This window comes from Zingiber officinale, chromosome 3A, assembly GCF_018446385.1.
Source record: "Zingiber officinale cultivar Zhangliang chromosome 3A, Zo_v1.1, whole genome shotgun sequence".
Taxonomy (NCBI): domain Eukaryota; kingdom Viridiplantae; phylum Streptophyta; class Magnoliopsida; order Zingiberales; family Zingiberaceae; genus Zingiber; species Zingiber officinale.
Window position 1 is genome coordinate 70,811,191 of NC_055990.1, and position 18,493 is coordinate 70,829,683.

At 40.0% G+C, this 18,493-nt stretch overlaps 1 non-coding gene across 1 annotated transcript; it reads right to left on the reverse strand.

The window, feature by feature from the left end:
* Nucleotides 1-2,550: 2,550 nt before the first annotated feature.
* Nucleotides 2,551-2,657, reverse strand: LOC122054392. Its single transcript, XR_006132711.1, has one exon. It is a non-coding gene; the product is annotated as a small nucleolar RNA R71 (small nucleolar RNA).
* Nucleotides 2,658-18,493: the final 15,836 nt, after the last annotated feature.

The following is an 18,493-nucleotide window of genomic DNA, read 5'->3' on the forward strand; positions in this document are numbered from 1 at the left end:
AAGAGTTTGGGCTATTTGCATTGTGCACAAAGAGACTTATGCTTAGGCCATGCTTGAGTTATTCTTATGATCATGCTCATCAATTAAACTTGTAGATAGAGTAAGGAAAGTGCATTAGGGATTATGATGCATTATTGAGCATGTGAGTTTTGATTGTGGTATTTTGCTTGAGGACAAGCAAAACTTTAAGTCTAGGGGTGTGATGTGCATAGATTTTATACACTTGTATATCATGTTTTGACGCACATTCCTATATTTTATGCATGCTTTATCTATGCATTTTCATAATTCTTGCTTTACTTTTAGCATATTTAATCTTCTTTGTTCGGAGATCTGCTTGTGCATTTTCTATCTACATGAGTCAAATTTGAAAAGGAAATTATGTTCATGGAGAGTTTGATCAATGAACAAAGGAAGTCAGCACCAGCCATGTGTGCCACACGACCATGTCAAAGGAATAGGAAGGAAAATGGTCTTGGTTGTGTGGAGAAGACTGGATGTGCAGCATTAGCAGGAGAGAGGGCTGACATGGCCGTGTGGTATCACATGGCCGTGTCACTTTTGAATCAGAGTGAGAACATGACCGTGTAGATCTACACGGTCGTGCAACCTTTCCATAGGCCAAGCATTGCTAGGCCATGTGTCCCACACGACCGTGCAACCTTTCCAGAGACTAATACTGGCACGGTCATGTGTGCCACATGGCCGTGTGATCCGTACAAAGGTGGAGCATGGCACGGCCGTGAGAATCTCACATGGCTGTGTGACTCTAGCCGAGAGCAAAACAGGCGAGGCTGTGTGAGGTCCACGCGGTCGTGACATGGGTCGTGTGGCACCCAAACCCCCTGCTCTATTTAAAGGGCTTCTTTCTCTTTGAAAGGGGGAGGCTCTCCCTTTGGGGAGATCCAATCTGAAGGTTCTTCTCCATCTTTTGGGTTTCAATCCGGCGATCTAAGGACGTCTCCATTCCTAATTCGACTCCAGTAACAAGGATTGGTTCCGAAGATTACTCGTCATCTCTAGATAAGCATTTCTTTTCTATCTTCTTGATTTAGATCGAAATGTTAATGATCTTCTTGTATTTGGATCTTTTCTTTTGTATTATGGAGTAGATCTTCTTGTTCTTGGATGGAGGAAGTATTTGTGATGTGAATTGATGTATGAATCCAAGGATTTTGCCAACTTCTTGTTTCAATGATGTTGTTATGTTTTGTATCAATTCAATCTTGTATGGATTATTGTGTTTGAATCTAATTACCATTCTTGATTGGTTGTTTATATTTCTTGTGGATCTTTTAGAGGAATTCTCTAGATTGTATGACCATGGGGTGTTGTGATAGGGTTGCCCCGTTAACGGATATCTTGGGGATCACCTTGAAGGGTGAAGCAAGAATCTATAAAGAAGTGGAATAGATAGATGAATTGATCCCTATACCTTGATGTGAATTGATTTGTAATATGTTTCTATGTTGTATAACCGAGGGGCGTCGTGACAGGGTTGCCCCACTAACAGACTTCATAGGGGTCATTACTATTTAGTTGCTTAAGGTGTAGATATAAGTCCCTTATCAGTGTTTTCTACAGGAGATAACTGACGACTTCTTACAAATGCATGACAATTGAGGATATAATTGGTAAAATCATATTACATTGATAAGTATCACAAAAAAACCAAATCTCCTAGAACTTTCATAAAACCTAGTTTCTGCATTACTCTTCTATTTCTATTTTTTAGTTGTTTCTTAGTGCATGTGATTTCTAGTTGATTGTTTAGCTAATTTGCTTTGAGATATCTTTAGTGGTTATAACCAGTCCCTGTGGATACAATATCTTTTATATTACTGACGACATAATCGTGCACTTACATGACGTAACAAGTTTTTGGTGTCGTTACCAGAGACTGCATCTATAACATTAGAGATTATCATTTGAGTTAGACTAAACTTTTCTTTATTTTTCTCACATCTGACTTGTAACTAGTTTTGTAAGTCTGTTCTTTAAATTTTCTTTGCATTCTTTTATTCTTTTTGTTTGTGAATCAAATTCTGAAATCTTGTTCTTGTATGCGAAGATCTAACTTTGTAGGTGATCTATTACCTTTTGATCCCGAAATTAATAGAACCTTTCATAAAAGGAGAACCTCACAAAAACATTTAGAAGAACAAGTACATTCAAATATGGCAAACAAATAGCTCAAACATTACGCAACACCTTTTTCCAGAGGATTTCGTTCTAGCATCACAAGACCCTCTGCTGAAGCTAATAATTTTGAGATCAAGCCTGCGATAATCAGTATAATCCAATAGAATCAATTTGGGGGTGGACCACATGAAGATCCTAATCAACACTTGAAAGTTTTTTAATGAAATCTGCGGAACTATGAAGATGAATGGTGTTACATCTGAAGCCATGAGATTATTATTATTTGGGTTTTCTTTAAGAGATAGAGCATAGCAATGGCTAAATTCACTACTAGCAAATAGCATTACCACTTGGGAACAATGTGAGCAACAATTCCTTGATAAATTCTATCCTCCAAGCAAGACAACTCATATGAGAAATTTAATTGCAAGTTTCAGACAATTAGACCCAGAATCTTTATTTGAAGCATGGGATAGATACAATAACATGCTCAGACAATGCCCACACCATGGATTGGAAAGATGGTTAGTGTTGCACACATTTTATAACGACATCAATTATCACACAAAGGTGTCCCTAGATTCAGCAGTTAGGGAGGTACTTATGAATAAAAGTTTAGATGAGGCCAAAGATATTATTGAGAGTGCAACACAGAATCATCATTAATGGGTTATAGAAAGAAGTGGAGGCTATTCTTATTCTAACCCAACAAAGGAGTTAGGGAAGTTTGATGTGAATGCAATTACCTTGATGACTGCAAAATTGGATTTTCTAACTAAGAAGATAGAAAGTATGGGAACAAATCCTAGCACGGTCAATGCTATAGTATGTTGTTGTGAAACTTGTGGAAGTTTTAATCATGCTCAAGACTCATGTCCTTTAGGAGCTATTTCTGCACAAATTAATCAATTGGAACAATGTGATGCTATCATGAATTATAATCAAAGACAGAACAATCCATTTTCAAACACATACAATCCTGGGTGGAAGAATCATCCCAACTTTTCTTATCGTAACAATCAAGAGCAAGGACCATCCACGGGGGCTAGACCAAATTTCCAGTCTGGGCAACAAAACTTTCAACAACAACCGTCTTCTCAGAATTATCAACTTTATAAATTGGAGAAAATGCTTGAGGAAGTTATTTCCAATCAAAATGAAATGAAGCAGGAAATTAAGTTGCTGACTCAGAGAATGGATAATTCTGACAAACATCAAAAGATCCAAGATAGCCGAATTGCCCAGATTGCTTCATCACCTTTAAGACCACTTGGCCAATTTCCTTGAAAGCCTGATGTTAACCCCATGGAACACTGCAATAGAATAGAACTTAGGAGTGGACGGACCTTGAGTGATCCTCAAGTGACTGCTCCAAAAGGGATGAAAATTAAAGAAGAGCTCTCTCCTCCAACACTTGAACTAATTCAGATTCAAGATGAAGAGGAGAGTACCAATAAGGTTGAAGAGACTCTTCCACTTAACCCACAAAGTCAAGTAGTCCCTTTTCCTCAAAGATTAGTCATGCTGAAAAAGATGAAGAATTTGGCAGATTTCTAGACAATGTTAAAGATATTTGTGTGGAAGTTCCTCTAATTGATGTTATTCAACAAATGCCAAAGTTTGCCAAATTTCTGAAGGACATCATGTCCAATAAGAGGAGGAAAGGAGACATCGAGACCATAACACTTACCGAGGAATGTAGTGCTTTATTCAAAAAGAGCACTTCCCCGAAACTCAAAGATCCAAGAAGTTTTTATATACCTTGCACTATAGGAGCTGAATTCATAGAAAAAGCTTTTTGTGATTTAGGGGCGAGTGTTAGCCTCATTCATTATTCAATTTGTAATAAGTTAGGTATCAAAAACTTTAAACTTACTACCATTGAACTGCAATTAGCTGATCATTCTTGCAGGTACCCTATGAGTATTATAGAGGATGTGTTGGTAGAAGTTGGTGGGATCATTATTCCCACATATTTTGTGGTAGTTGACATGGAAGAAGACCCAAAAATTCTGATCATATTAGGAAGACCCTTCCTTGCTACAGATGGAGCTATAATTGATGTTAAAAATCATAAACTTGCATTGGTAATTGGTAAGAAAAGGTTGGAATATGATTTATCAAATTCTTCTAACCATGTCTCTTCTCTTTTAGTGAGTGTATGCAGTGGGATGGACACTTTTAAGTTAGAGGATTGGAATTTCCATCCTCATAGGAGGCCGCTGGATGAGGAACATGATCCGACATGCATTAGGAGAAGGCCTCCCATAAAAAATGAGAAGTATATCTGCCCTCCGTGGGCAAGAAAATGATAAGAAAATTAAGAAAATCGGTCGAGCTAATGACCTTAAATAAGTGCTTCTTGGGAGGCAACCCAAGGGTTCTTTTTCAATTTATAATTATCTTTTTCATTAATTAGTGCTTTTAAATTTGTTGTTAATTTTTGTTTTTAGGTTGTGGTTTTATTCCATGAGCTGGCCATGATTTCTTCATGGGCATGGAAGTGTTGGAGAAGTCAGAAAGGAGGAAGATCATTAATGACGAGATGAACAGAGCTCGGTCATATATCAGACACGACCGTGTTAAGTCTACAGTGGAAGAGGAGTATTCGGTCGTGTGCTACACATGACCATGTGAATATACCAGAGAGGAAAACTACACTGCCCGTGTCAATTGACACGACCATGTAAAAATTCCCGAGAAGGAGAAGGAACCGGCTGTGTACCACGTACGACCGTGTGAATCAAGCTGAGAAGGAGAAAGCAAAAGTTGTATTAATTGGCACGACCGTGTGAATCAACCTAAGAAGGAGACACCTTGGGCTGTGTAGATCTACACGGTTGTGCGGAGCAACCCTACGTTGGTCATGTCTATAAGACATTACCGTGCCTAGGCCGTGTCGATCACATCCCCAGCTACTTCTTTCTCATCTTCAACCCTTCTAACTTGTCTCATCTTCAACCCTTTTTCTCAACTTCTCAGATCTGAATCTTAAACTCATTTCTCTCCATAAACTTCATCAAGATCTAGATCTTAACGATAATTCTCCTCTCCTATTTTCATGATCTATAACTTCTTTTCCCAAAAATCTTACTTTTCAAGATCTATTCTTGCAAGATCACGCTTTTCCAACAAAACAACACCTTTCCCTATTTGAACTTGACAATATGTCTAATCTTTTGAAGAAAATTTGCAAGGGAAGTGGTGGATCAAGTGGAGGAAGGGAGCCAACAAAGGAAAAGGGAAAGGAAAAGGCCACAAAGGGCAAGGGAAAGAGGATTTCATGCGACGAAGGTAATGACAATGAATTCAATATCATTTTTAGAAATGAAGATCATAAATCTAGATTTGATATTCTTGTCAATAGAAAGATTGTTTGCACAAGGTACATGATTATTTTAGGGATTAGAGATGATGTTGATTAGATGATTGGTACCCTGGATTGGAATGATATCATGTACACACATTTACCTATATATTCTCTTATTATACTTGAGTTTTTGAGTTCATTAGATCACTACAAGAAAAAAGCCTAACAACAACGGTTTTTCACCGTTGTCATAGCCCCTTTAGAGCTATTGTTAAATGTCGTGTTGTTAAAAGGGGTACCCAAAGACAACAGTTTTTAACCGTTGTCTTTAAAGGCAAAGACAACATTTTTACAACGGTGAAAAACTGTTGTCTTTTCCTTCAAAGACAACAGTTTTTCACCGTTGTCTTTGAGCATCTACCTTTAATAACAGGGTCTTCAACAACAATTTTAAACTATCTACGACAACGGTGAAAAACCGTTGTCTTTTTTAGATAAAAAATAAAAAAAAATAATACACAATTTTCTAATATTATAAATCATTCAAAATACTAAATTTCAAAATAAAATTTAATATATAATTTTTTATCATTCAAAAATAATATCTATAACATTCTGAAGAAATTTCATAAGCAACCAACAAAATGAGAACACTATTAAAACAAAGGTAGAACAATATAACACAAGATTTTCTACTTAGATGTCAATGAAGAGGAGGGATTGCAGGTCCTAGTGCTCCTTAATTTGTTAAAGTCTCTCCATTTTTTTAGCTTGTCGGCATTCTTCCCAATACTCTTAAGGACACCTATTCGAATAAAGATATATATGTAACGACCCAATTTTCTCTATTTCGAGTTCCAAATGTCCATAAAAATATTTGGAAATGCTTTTAAAATATTCTAGAGATTTTTAGAAATTTTTAGAGTATTTTTACGTAATTTTTTGAGGTCGTTTAGTAGTTTTACAAAAAGAAAGAAGTTTTGACAAAAACCGTTGAAGGTGAGACTCGAACCCAAGACCTCCGGCCGAACCCGACCTAACCGGACGCAACCAACCAACTGGGCTACGCGTGGTTTGTTAATAAGTATGAAGCGGGATATATTTAAGTCATAGAAAAGGGCAGAAATAAACCTAGGTTTTAAAGGGGTAATTTTCTTCCCGAGCCCTAAATTCTATTCCTTCTCCTCTTCGGGTGCGTCAGCGTCGCTGGTTCCGGGCAGAAACACAGCGACTTTGGAGCTTCTCTCCAGCGGCCGGCGAAGGCTTCTTCCGGCGAACCTTGCGGACCCGAGTTCCTCCCGTCGAAGTGAGCCCGCGGACACAGCAAGAAGCGCCGAGATTTGAGCTCATCCGAACCCTAGACCCCCTTCCTCTTCTCGGTTGTAAGTCCTAGCAATCAAGGGTAAGTACTACTCACCTGTAGTAGGAGTAGTTCCGATGTATTGCTTTGATCTCTTAGCTTTCGGAATTGAAGTTGTGTGGATTTGGAAGCCTTTCATGTTGCTGCCGTGAGTTCTATGTGAAAAGAATTGGGGGACTTTGGTTTTCTTTGAGGGGTTCTGCCGTGAGCTTCACAAAGGAATAAAAAAGAAATCGTTTAGGCTAATTGAGCACGAAGCATGGTTCTGATACCTTAATTTGGGTGCCGGGTAGAATTGTATGCTAGGGTTGTTGTGTTATGCATTCTATCCTTAATTGTTGCTAGGGATTTTGCCATGCACAGTTGAGTTTCCGGTTGGTTCTTTGCTGCCCTGTTTTGGATCATACCGTACAGATTGCTATGGTTACCTCATGTTGCTGCCGTGAGTTCATCTAAGGATACATTCTTTTGGCTTGCTGTTGAATTCTTTGAGTTGTGTTTTATGCTTGAATCTCCTTGCTTTAAGATCATATTGTACAGAGTTAAGGTTGTTTAGGGATTAGCTTTGGACAGCATATTAAAGAAGCCTGAAGTTGTATTCTTTTGCTTTATTTATAGCATGTTTAGAAAGTTTGAAGTAGCATTCTGTTGCCTATTTTATAGCACGTTAAAGAAGCCTGAAGTTGTATTCTTTTGCTTTATTTATAGCATGTTTAGAAAGTTTGAAGTAGCATTCTGTTGCCTATTTTACAGCATGTTTAGAAAGCTCAAAGTTGCATTCTTTTGCCCTATTTTACAGCATGTTTAGAAAGCTCAAAGTTGCATTCTTTTGCCCTATTTTACAGCATGTATAGGAAGCTCAAAGTTGCATTCTTTTGTCCTATTTTATAACATGATTAGTAAGCTTAAAGTAGTTCTCTTTTACTCTATTTTATAGCATGATTAGCAAGTTTGAATTAGCTTACTTTTGCTCTATTTTATAGCATGATTAGTAAGATTAGATTAGCTTTCTTTGCTCTTATCACAGCATGTTTTAAAAGTTTAAACTAGCTCTCTTTTGCTCTATTCTAGAGCATGATTAGTAAGTTCAGATGTGTTTCTTTTCCTTTGTTTTACAACATGCTTAGAAAGTTCAGATTTGCTTTTCTGTTGCTTTGTTTTATAACATGCTTAGAGAGAGTCTAGATTTGTTTCCCTTGTATTGTTTTTATAGCATGCTTAGTTAATTGTAATCCTACACTTGTTAGGTATATCTACAGGATTCCAATAAACTCTAATTAAGGATTATGAGAAAACTGAGTAAAAAGAAAAAGACCAAGGTCTAGTTAAAAAGAGATAACAAGTAAACTAAAGTAAGAGGCCAGTACCTGACTTCCAAGGTTGTCGTTAAATAAATCCAGGTGACCAATTCCAAGGTCTTGGCCCTGGTAAGACCAAGGTATTTACCTCATAGGACTAGAGGCTGGCTACCTCAGTCACTATTAGAGAGCGCGCAAAATAAAGATGGTACTAAGCCTGGGCCCAAAGAAGAAGCAAAGAAGAAAAGAAAAGTAAAGAAGAAAGAAAAGAACAAGAAGAAGAAAGTAAAATAGAAATTAAAAGGTTAATTTCTAGAATAAGGATATAAGAAAATGAAGTAATTTTATGCATAGAATCAATAAAAGTTTAGTTCTTTAATTCTAAGCTTACAGTAGTTGTTTCATTACTTTCCTGTCAGTTAGTGAGCATGTTTAGTATTCAGTTTATTTCTGTATACCATGAGTACATGCAGTTTTGCTTTTAGCATTTCAGTTTTAGTATTGTTGCATTCTTTTTATGCACTTCGAGTTTTTGTGAGATAGATTAGTACTTACTAAGCGTTTCGCTTATAGATCTATTTTTCTTTCCTCCTACTGCAGATAAAGGAAAATCTAAGACATGAAAGGGAGGCGACAGGATGGTGGTGGTGATGAAGGTGTGTGATGACTGGACTACGGAGAGATCCAGAATGAGTTGGCAAATTGCCAAGACTTTTCTGTTTAGTTCTTTTAGTTCTCTTTTAAGTGTTATTATGGGTTGAGACTGTAATTAAGTTATTCCGCATTTTGTAATTAGTTTTCTTTTATTATGAGTTGGAGTAGTATAGTTGTTGCTATTGCTAGAGTAGTTTCTTTCTTCCTGTTGATTTATTATTGCGTGGTTGTGAATAAAATGTGTTCCAGCCGCCTGTGGCTGCGTATATATCTTATGTATTATGGATTTGGTCACCGGTATAGGGGAGATTCTGCCGAAATTTTTTGGTAGAAATTCCTCTGAACCGTGATAAATCTAACTGATTCTATTAGTAGCGTCTGTGATACGAGTAAGTAGAGTAGCAGTTAGGTAACGGTCGCCCTTTAGAGAGTAGTAATAAGAAGGGTGGTCGTTACAGTTGGTATCAGAGCAGTGTTCCATTCTCCAGCATCACACACACATCAGCATCATCCTCGCCGTCTCCAAGTAAGAAAGTATTTAAATCCTTTCTTTATTCTGCTTTCCTTATTATTAACTGCAGTATAGAGTACTTATTTTTTTTTAGTACTAAAGTAAGATAGATGATTTAGTTTCCCTTTTCTTTATTCATATTTATGTATGATTAGAAGGGTTAGAGAGAGGATACCAAGTCTTTTTCTTTGCATAATTAGATGTTAAGAAAAAGGATGTCCCCGTACCGTTCGTACTGAGAACCAAGGTCAGGAGAACGAAGAGCTTAGATCAACTGAGACCAATCTCTCTGAAGTTGTTGCCTAACTCCAGAGACAAGTAGCAGAACAGCAGCAAGTGATTGCCAATCTAATGGCCAATCAGAAGCCAGCTCCTCCCCCTCCTCCAGCTATCACTACAGAGGCTCCAGTGGTAATTGAGACTCCACCAGCTACTCAGGGAGCTGTCACAGCATCCCAGAGATTAGAAGCATACCTTATACAGTGGCTGAAGCTGAAACCAGAGAGCTTCTCAGGCACGACTGAGCCCTGGGATGCCCAGGCTTGGTTTAAACACTGGAGAGCACTATGGAGCTTCTTGACTGGCTAGAAGTCGAGAAGGTCAAGTGCCCTTCTTTCTGCCTGTCTGCAGATGCTCGTATGTGGTGGGAGAGGATAAAGACCAAGAGAGCAGCTGATCAGATGAGCTGGGCAGATTTTCAGTCAGAGTTCTATGAAGAGTTCTTCCACCTGTAGATTACCAACAAGCACTACGAGGAGTTTATAAAGTTCAAGCCAGCTAAGATAGAAGACAAGACAGTTGGGAGCCGGAGCCCCGATCAAGTAAGTGCAGAAGAATAGAAAGAAGGTAAGAAAGAGGGGGTTCGGGTGGTCTGTGAATATCCCGAAGTATTCCCAGCAGATCTACCTGGACTACCTCCCAATAAATGAATGGATTTGAGATTGAATTGGTTCCTGGAACCGGTGCAATTTCAAAAGCTCCGTATCGCATGTCTCCAGCAGAGCTGAAAGAGTTACAAGAACAACTACAGGAGTTACTTGACAAAGGCTTCATTCGCCCCAGTCACTCACCTTGGGGAGCTCCTGTGTTGTTTGTCAAGAAGAAAGATGGATCAATGCGGATGTGCATAGACTACAGAGCTTTGAATCAAGTGACAATCAAGAACAAGTACCCCCTTCCCAGGATCGATGACTTATTTGATCAGTTAAGAGGAGCAACAGTGTCCTCAAAGATAGACCTGCGCTCTGGGTACCATCAGCTGAAGGTGAAAGAAAGAGATATACCCAGAACGGCGTTCAGGACCAGATATGGACACTATGAGTTTATGGTCATGCCTTTTGGAGTGACTAATGCACCTGCGGTCTTCATGGACTTAATGAACAGAGTGTTCAGAGAATATCTTGACAAATTTGTCATCGTATTCATCGACGACATTCTGGTCTATTCAAGGACCCCAGAGGAGCATGACACGCACTTGAGGATGGTACTGCAGACTCTGTAGCAAAAGTAGCTTTATGTTAAATTCTCCAAGTGCGAGTTCTGGTTAAATCAGGTGGCGTTTTTAGGTCACATAATTTCTAAAGAAGGCATTCAAGTGGATCCAGCCAAAGTGGAAGCGGTCAACAACTGGAGTAGACCCAAGAACGTCAGAGAGATCAGAAGCTTCCTTGGTTTAGCAGGGTATTACCGGAAGTTCGTGGAGGACTTTTCCAGGATAGCCTCTCCACTAACAGCCCTCACCAGAAAGAACTAGAGATTCGAATGGTCAGATAAATGTGAGCAGAGTTTCCAAGAGCTAAAGAAGAGATTGATCAGTGCTCCCATTCTGACTGTTCCACAGAGCGATAAGGGTTTCGACATCTACAGCGATGCTTCCAAGATGGGCTTAGGAGCTATACTCATGCAAGAAGGGAAAGTCATAGTTTATGCTTCCAGACAACTCAAAGACTATGAGAAGAACTACCCTACTCATGATCTTGAGCTGGCAGCTGTAGTTTTTGCACTTAAACTCTGGCGACATTATTTGTATGGAATTCAGTGTAGAATTTTCACAGATCATCAGAGTCTTAAGTACTTCTTCACTCAAAAGGACTTAAACATGAGACAACGCAGGTGGCTGGAGTTGGTCAAAGATTACGACTGTAAAATTCTCTACCACCCAGGCAAAGCTAACAAAGTGGCAGATGCACTCAGCAGAGAATCTAGTGCATCACTGATGTCTTTGTCATCATTAGCCCTGCCACTGCAGAAGGAGTTGTCAGATTTTGGACTTGAAATTATCGAAGGACAGCTCTCTGCATTGACCTTAGAGTCTACATTGCTTGTGGAGATACAGAGAAAGCAAAGTGAAGATCCAGACATCCAGAAGATCAAGCAGAGGATACAGAAAGAAGACAACTCAGAGTTTAGAGTAATAGATAGCGGAATTCTTTATCAGGGGAGTCGCATTTGCGTGCCCAATGATGAGGAACTGAGGAAGAAGATCTTAGAGGAAGCTCACAGTACACCATATTCCATGCATCCTGGTTCTTCCAAGGTGTACCAAGATGTGAAACAGAGGTTTTGGTGGTCAGGACTCAAAAGAGATGTAGCTAAGTATGTCAGTACCTGCTTGACATGCCAGAGAGTCAAAGCAGAACACTAGAGACCAGGAGGAGTTCTTCAGTCTCTTCCAATACCAGAATGGAAATGGGAAGACATATCCATGGACTTCATAACAAGTCTTCCAAGAACCACCAATGGATATGATGCGATATGGGTAATAGTAGACCGATTGACCAAGTCTGCTCACTTCCTAGCCATCAAGGTGTCCCACTCCATAGAGCAGTTGGCCAGCTATATGTTAAAGAGGTAGTCAGACTTCATGGAGTTCCTAAATCTATCATTTCAGATAGAGATGGGCGCTTCACCTCACACTTTTGGGAGTGCGTTCAGAATGCACTATGCACCAAACTCAAGTTCAGCACATCTTTCCATCCACAGACTGATGGACAGACAAAACGAGTGAATCAGATTTTAGAAGATATGCTCAGAGCTTGTGCACTGGATTTCAAGGGAAGTTGGTGCAAGTATTTGTGCTTAGCTGAATTCACCTACAACAATAGCTATCAGGCCACCATCAAGATGGCACCTTATGAGGCACTATATGGCAGGAAATGCAGATCACCCATATGCTAGCAAGAAGCAGGAGAGAGAAAAGAAATGGAAGTAGAGCTGGGTATTCAGACAGAGCTGATAGACGAGACCACTCAGGCGATCCAGAAAATCAGACAGTGAATTGAGACTGCCCAGAGCAGACAGAAGAGTTATGCTGACACACGCCGTAGGCCATTGGTGTTGGGTTTTTCGGGCCGCGAAAACCGCTTTTCGCGTCGCGGAAACCCCGAATCACCCAAAGCCGTAGATCCGTGCAAGGAAAAAACTGAATGAAATACAAGTACGAGTTTCAAAACTTTAGATCTACTCCTAGATCTACATGTTAAGAATTTTACCCTTGAAGCGTGCCCTCGCAAATCCCGCTCGTCCAACGGTACGCCGGATCTCGAGAGTGTCAACGTAGACACTCCTCTAATGATATCCACACTAACAAGGAGTGTCTCTCACACTCAAAGGATGGAGAAGAGAGCCCCAAGTGTGCTAGCACTTCCTAGAGCTCTCGGATGGGATTTGTAAGGAATAAATAAAGAGGATGCAAAAGAATCTCTTACACTCAAGAAGTAGTATCCTCCTTTGTGACCTTCACCCTTCCTTTGTATTGGAACCCACTCAACCACCTTCTCTTTTCATCAAAAGCTCTCGGCAACCACAAGAGAAGAGAAGGAAGAAGCAAGGAAGAAGATGATACAATTACCACACATCAATACACACTAAATGAAACCATTTCACCATTTAGTGTGGTCGGCCACACATATAACTCCCTTATTTAATGTGGCCGACCACATTAAATGGAATGGGAGGTGTTGTAACCTCCATGAGGTGGCACACCTCATGAGGTGGAAATGATGTGGCAAGGTTAGTCATGCCATGTAGGATGATTCAACCTTCATGATGTGGCAATGCATCAAGTCAAACTTGATGTTTCAACTTCCATTTGGTCAAGTCAAATTGACCAATTCTCTTCCTTGTTGAGTCAAATCCAACCTTTGATTCAAGTCCATTTCAATTTAATGAATCTCAATTCATTAATATAAATTGACTCAATGAATCAAATTTAAATTAGACTCATTCAACAATTGAATCTAATTGAGTCTAACTCAATAAGTCTAATTTGAATTAATCCGAATCTAATCCTTGGTGCATCATATGAACCTAATCCAATTGGTTCATCATATGAACCTAGTCTCCATCCACTTGTTCTTTGTGTGTGACCCAATAGGTTCTTGTAACGTTGGCAATGTTTCTAAACTCCTTTAGAAACATAAGCAATGAGCAGCATCTAGCAATACATCATTGCTACCCAAGTTACAAGAATGTTGAGATCCAACATCACCTTGTGACTATTAATTGTGACTCCTCACAATATATGACAAGTGTCCTTCTATCCTAGACATCTAGATTGATCAATGTGAGGCATAGACCGTGTTATCCTCTGACCAATCTAAATCTTGAACTCCAAGTAGACTCACTCAATCAAATGAGCTCAATATCTCATATTGACTCATTTGGGTATGGCCATACACTTCGTGGTCTTACTCTATCAAGAATATCGATGTCACTCCCGTCATATAGGAGGGATAGATCCCATCTACATCACTCACATCCCTCTGCATAATTTGTTACATACCCAGTAATCGCCTTTATAGTCCACCTAGTTACGGGTGACGTTTGACGAAACCAAAGTACATAACTCCTTATGTAGGGATCCATGGTGACTTCAGGTCTAAGGACTAATAGTCATACTAATAGCCACATGAGAAAGTATATGACACTCATATAACGATCCATGATACTTTCTCATGGCGGGTCATTCAGTATACATTCTCCAATGCATACCCATGTGTCAACTTGATATCTCCATATCCATGACTTGTGAGATCAAGTCATCGAGTTGACCTACATGCTAGTCTTTTTGCACTAACATTATCCCTGAACGTTAATACTCGACTAGGAATGATTTAGAGTAGTGTTCCCTATATCATCTCACTATCGGTTCAACTAACCGATTGATATAGGTGAGAACCATCTACTCAAGGACATTATTATACTTAGTTTATTTGGCACCAATACAAGTAAGTATAATAACCAAAATCCAAATGCCTTTATTTATATAGAATATGATACAATAAGTCCAAAATATAATCATCAAATGATTGGCTCTAGGGCTCTAGCTAACAATCTCCCACTAGCACTAGTGCCAATCAGTGTAGACTCTAAGCCCAAATGACCTAGTGTGACCATCATGCTTCTTCTGTGCTAAAGCCTTGGTCAAGGGATCTGCGATGTTAGCCTCTGTAGGTACTCTGCAAATCTTCACATCTCCTCTCTCGATGATCTCTCGAATGAGATGGAAGCGCCGTAGTATGTGTTTGGTCCGCTGGTGTGACCTTCGCCCGTGCTATAGCTCCATTGTTGTCACAATAGAGCTCAATGGGGTCAGAATGCTAGGAACCACCCCAAGTTCAGTGATGAACTTGCGGATCCAACGCCTCCTTTCCGCCTCGATGCGGCAATGTACTGCTTCACAGTACAATCGCCATCGACCGAACTCTTCCGGCTGACAGCACCACCATTAATGCAAAATACGAACCCCGACTGTGATCTATAGTAATCCTGGTCGGTCTGGAAGCTAGCATCACTGTAACCCTTTACAGCTAGCTCATCACTACCTCCATATATCAAGAAATATTCTTTAGTCCTTCTTAAGTACTTAAGAATATTCTTGACCGCTATCCAGTGATTTTCACCTGGATCTGACTGGTATCTGCTCGTTATGCTCAAAGCATACGAGACATCAGGTCGAGTACATAGCATGGCGTACATGATCGATCCTATGATTGAGGCATAAGGGATCTGATCCATGCTGTCTCTCTCCTCTCTAGAAGAGGGACCTTGAGTCTTCGAAAGACTCACGCCATGTGACATCAGCAGAAATCCCTTCTTGGAGTTCTGCATGGCAAACCGTAGGAGTACCTTGTCAATGTATGTACTTTGACTTAGGCCAAGCAATCTCTTAGATCTATCTCTATAGATCTGTATCCCTAGAATATGAGATGCCTCACCTAAGTCCTTCATTGAGAAGCAACTCCCTAGCCAGGTCTTGACAGACTGAAGCATAGGGATGTCCTTCCCAATGAGTAGTATGTCATCCACATACAATATGAGGAAGACAACTATATCCCCTACAACCTTCTTGTAGACACAGGTTCATCTTCGTTCTTAATGAAACCAAACTGTTTGATTGCATCATCGAAACGAAGATTCCAGCTCCGAGAAGCTTGCTTTAGTCCATAAATGGACCTATGCAGCTTGCATACTCTGCTAGTATGCTGTGGATCTACAAAACCCTCAGGTTGTGTCATGTACACATCCTCGAGCATGTTTCCATTCAGAAACACGATTTTGACATCCATCTGCCATATCTCATAGTCATGGTAGGCTGCAATAGCAAGCATGATCCGAATGGACTTAAACATCGCTACTGGAGAAAAGGTTTCATCATAGTCAATACCATGAATCTGCTTGAAACCTTTAGCTACCAAGCGGCCTTTATAGATAAGTTCATCCATGTCAGTCTTTCTCTTAAAGACCCACTTGCACCCTATGGGTTTTACCCCTTCAGGTGGATCAACCAAAGTCCATACTTGGTTGGTGTACATGGATTCCATCTCGGATCTCATGGCTTCTAGCCATTTCTCGGAATCTGGTCTCATCACAGCTTCCTGATAGGTGGTAGGCTCATCCTCTATGAGCATAACGTCATCATGGTCAGACAAGAGAAATGAGTATCTCTCAGGCTGACGACGTACTCTATCAGACCTGCGAAGAGGTATGTCTACTTGAACTGGTTGTTGTTCCTCAACTCTTTGTGGAACAACATCATCCACAACACTTTGTGGTTCCAGTTTAACTTCCATCGAGGCATCAGTGCTATTGTTCGCATCTTGAACTTCTTCAAGATCGAACGCGCTCCTACTAGTCTTTCTAGAAACAAAGTCCCTTTCTAGAAAGACCCCAGTCTTTGCCACAACTACCTTGTGCTGACTGGGAATGTAGAAGTAATATCCCTTAGTTTCCTTGGGATATCCAATGAAAAAGCACTTGTCGGATTTGGGTCCTAATTTGTCTGAGACTTGACGTCGTACGTAAGCCTCACAACCCCAAATCCTCATGAAAGACACCTGGGCATCTCTCCAAGTCCATATCCTATATGGTGTCTTTATCATGACCTTTGATGGAACTCGGTTGAGTATGAAAGCTGTCGTGTCTAGAGCATATCCCCATAGATATGTCGGAAGATCTGTGTGACTCATCATAGATCGTACCATATCTAATAAGGTACGATTCCTCCGTTCGGATACACCATTCCACTGTGGTGTTCCAGGAGGAGTGAGGTGGGATAGAATCCCACATTCAGCTAGATAGTCACGGAACTCATGGCTAAGGTATTCTCCACCTCGATCGGATCGAAGTATCTTAATACTCTTGCCAAGCTGGTTCTGTACTTCATTCTTGAATTCTTTGAACTTTTCAAAGGATTCGGACTTATGTGTCATTAAGTACACATAACCGTATCTACTGAAATCATCAGTAAATGTGGTGAAGTACCTATAACCGCCTCTAGCAGCAACATTGAAAGGGCCACATACATCACTATGTATGAGTCCTAACAAATCAGTTGCTCTCTCGCTGTGCCCACTAAAGGGAGTCTTGGTTATCTTGCCTCGTAGGCATGACTCGCATACCTCATATGATTCAAAATCAAATGAGTCCAGCAAACCATCCTTATGGAGCTGGGATAAGCGCTTGTCATTTATATGACCTAAGCAACAGTGCCAGAGATAGGTGTGGTTCATATCGTTCGATTTGAACCTCTTGGTACCAACGTTATAGATAGAGCTCTCAAGGTCTAGAATATAGAGTCTGTTCATCAGAGGTGCACTACAATAGAACATATCGTTTAAATAGACAGAACAACATTTGTTCTTTATTATAAACGAGAATCCTTTCATTTATTGTCCAACGATAATTTCGATATAATGTGTTCATAACAATCGATTTGAACCTCTTAGTACTAACGTTATAGATAGAGCCCTCAAGGTCTAGAATTTGAACCCGTGCTCCATTGCCTACTCGTAGGTCTATCTCGCCCTTTGTCAATGCTCTGCTATTTCTCAGTGCTTGTACATTAGTACAAATGTGCGAAGCACATCCGGTATCTAATACCCACGACGAAGAAATAGAGAGGTTGACTTCTATAACATTTATACCTGAAGTAGAAATCTTATTTCTCTTCTTGTTAAGATCTTCCAGGTATCCTGTGAAGTTCCTCTTCCAGTGCCCTGCTTGTCCTTGATATAGTTGACGAAGATGTTCAACCATATCGTAAGCACACATCAACTCATGTTGCTTCTGAAGCTCAGAGTTCATGGTTGCGAGCATTAGACATGACACATCTAATGCATCATCTTGGTTCTTCTTGTAAGCATCCCGGTCAGCTCGCGTGGCAGTGGGAGGAGGAGCCTTCGGAATGGGCTGCTCCAGAACGTACAGTTTACGTTCCTGAGTGAGAACTATTCTCAGGTTCCTGTACCAGTCCAGGAAATTTGCTCCGTTGAGGTTGTCCTTCTTAAAGACAGAACGCAGGGAGAAAGAGTTCGTATTCGACGTCATGGTTATCTACAACAGAAAATTTGTAGAAATAAATATCATATTATTTTAAAATCATTTAATTAGGCCTTTAATTAAATGATGTTCCCACTGAATTCTATAATTCTTGTGGGACAAGATCCACATCATACTAACCCTTGAGTTAGCTTTGGCTAATACGCCCAAGCCTTAGTATGATCGGTAGGTAACGATTACCAATTACATCTCTATGCAACTCTTGTTTATAAAATCAATATCCGCATTTATATTAAAACTCGAGTTAGCTTTGGCTAATACGCCCGAGAGTTAATATAGATGTGATTTTGACCTATCTTTTCCAACCGTTGGAGGAATGCCTATAGTTGACTCGATCTAACCGAGCATCTAGGAATACTCAATCTAATTGAGTTTGT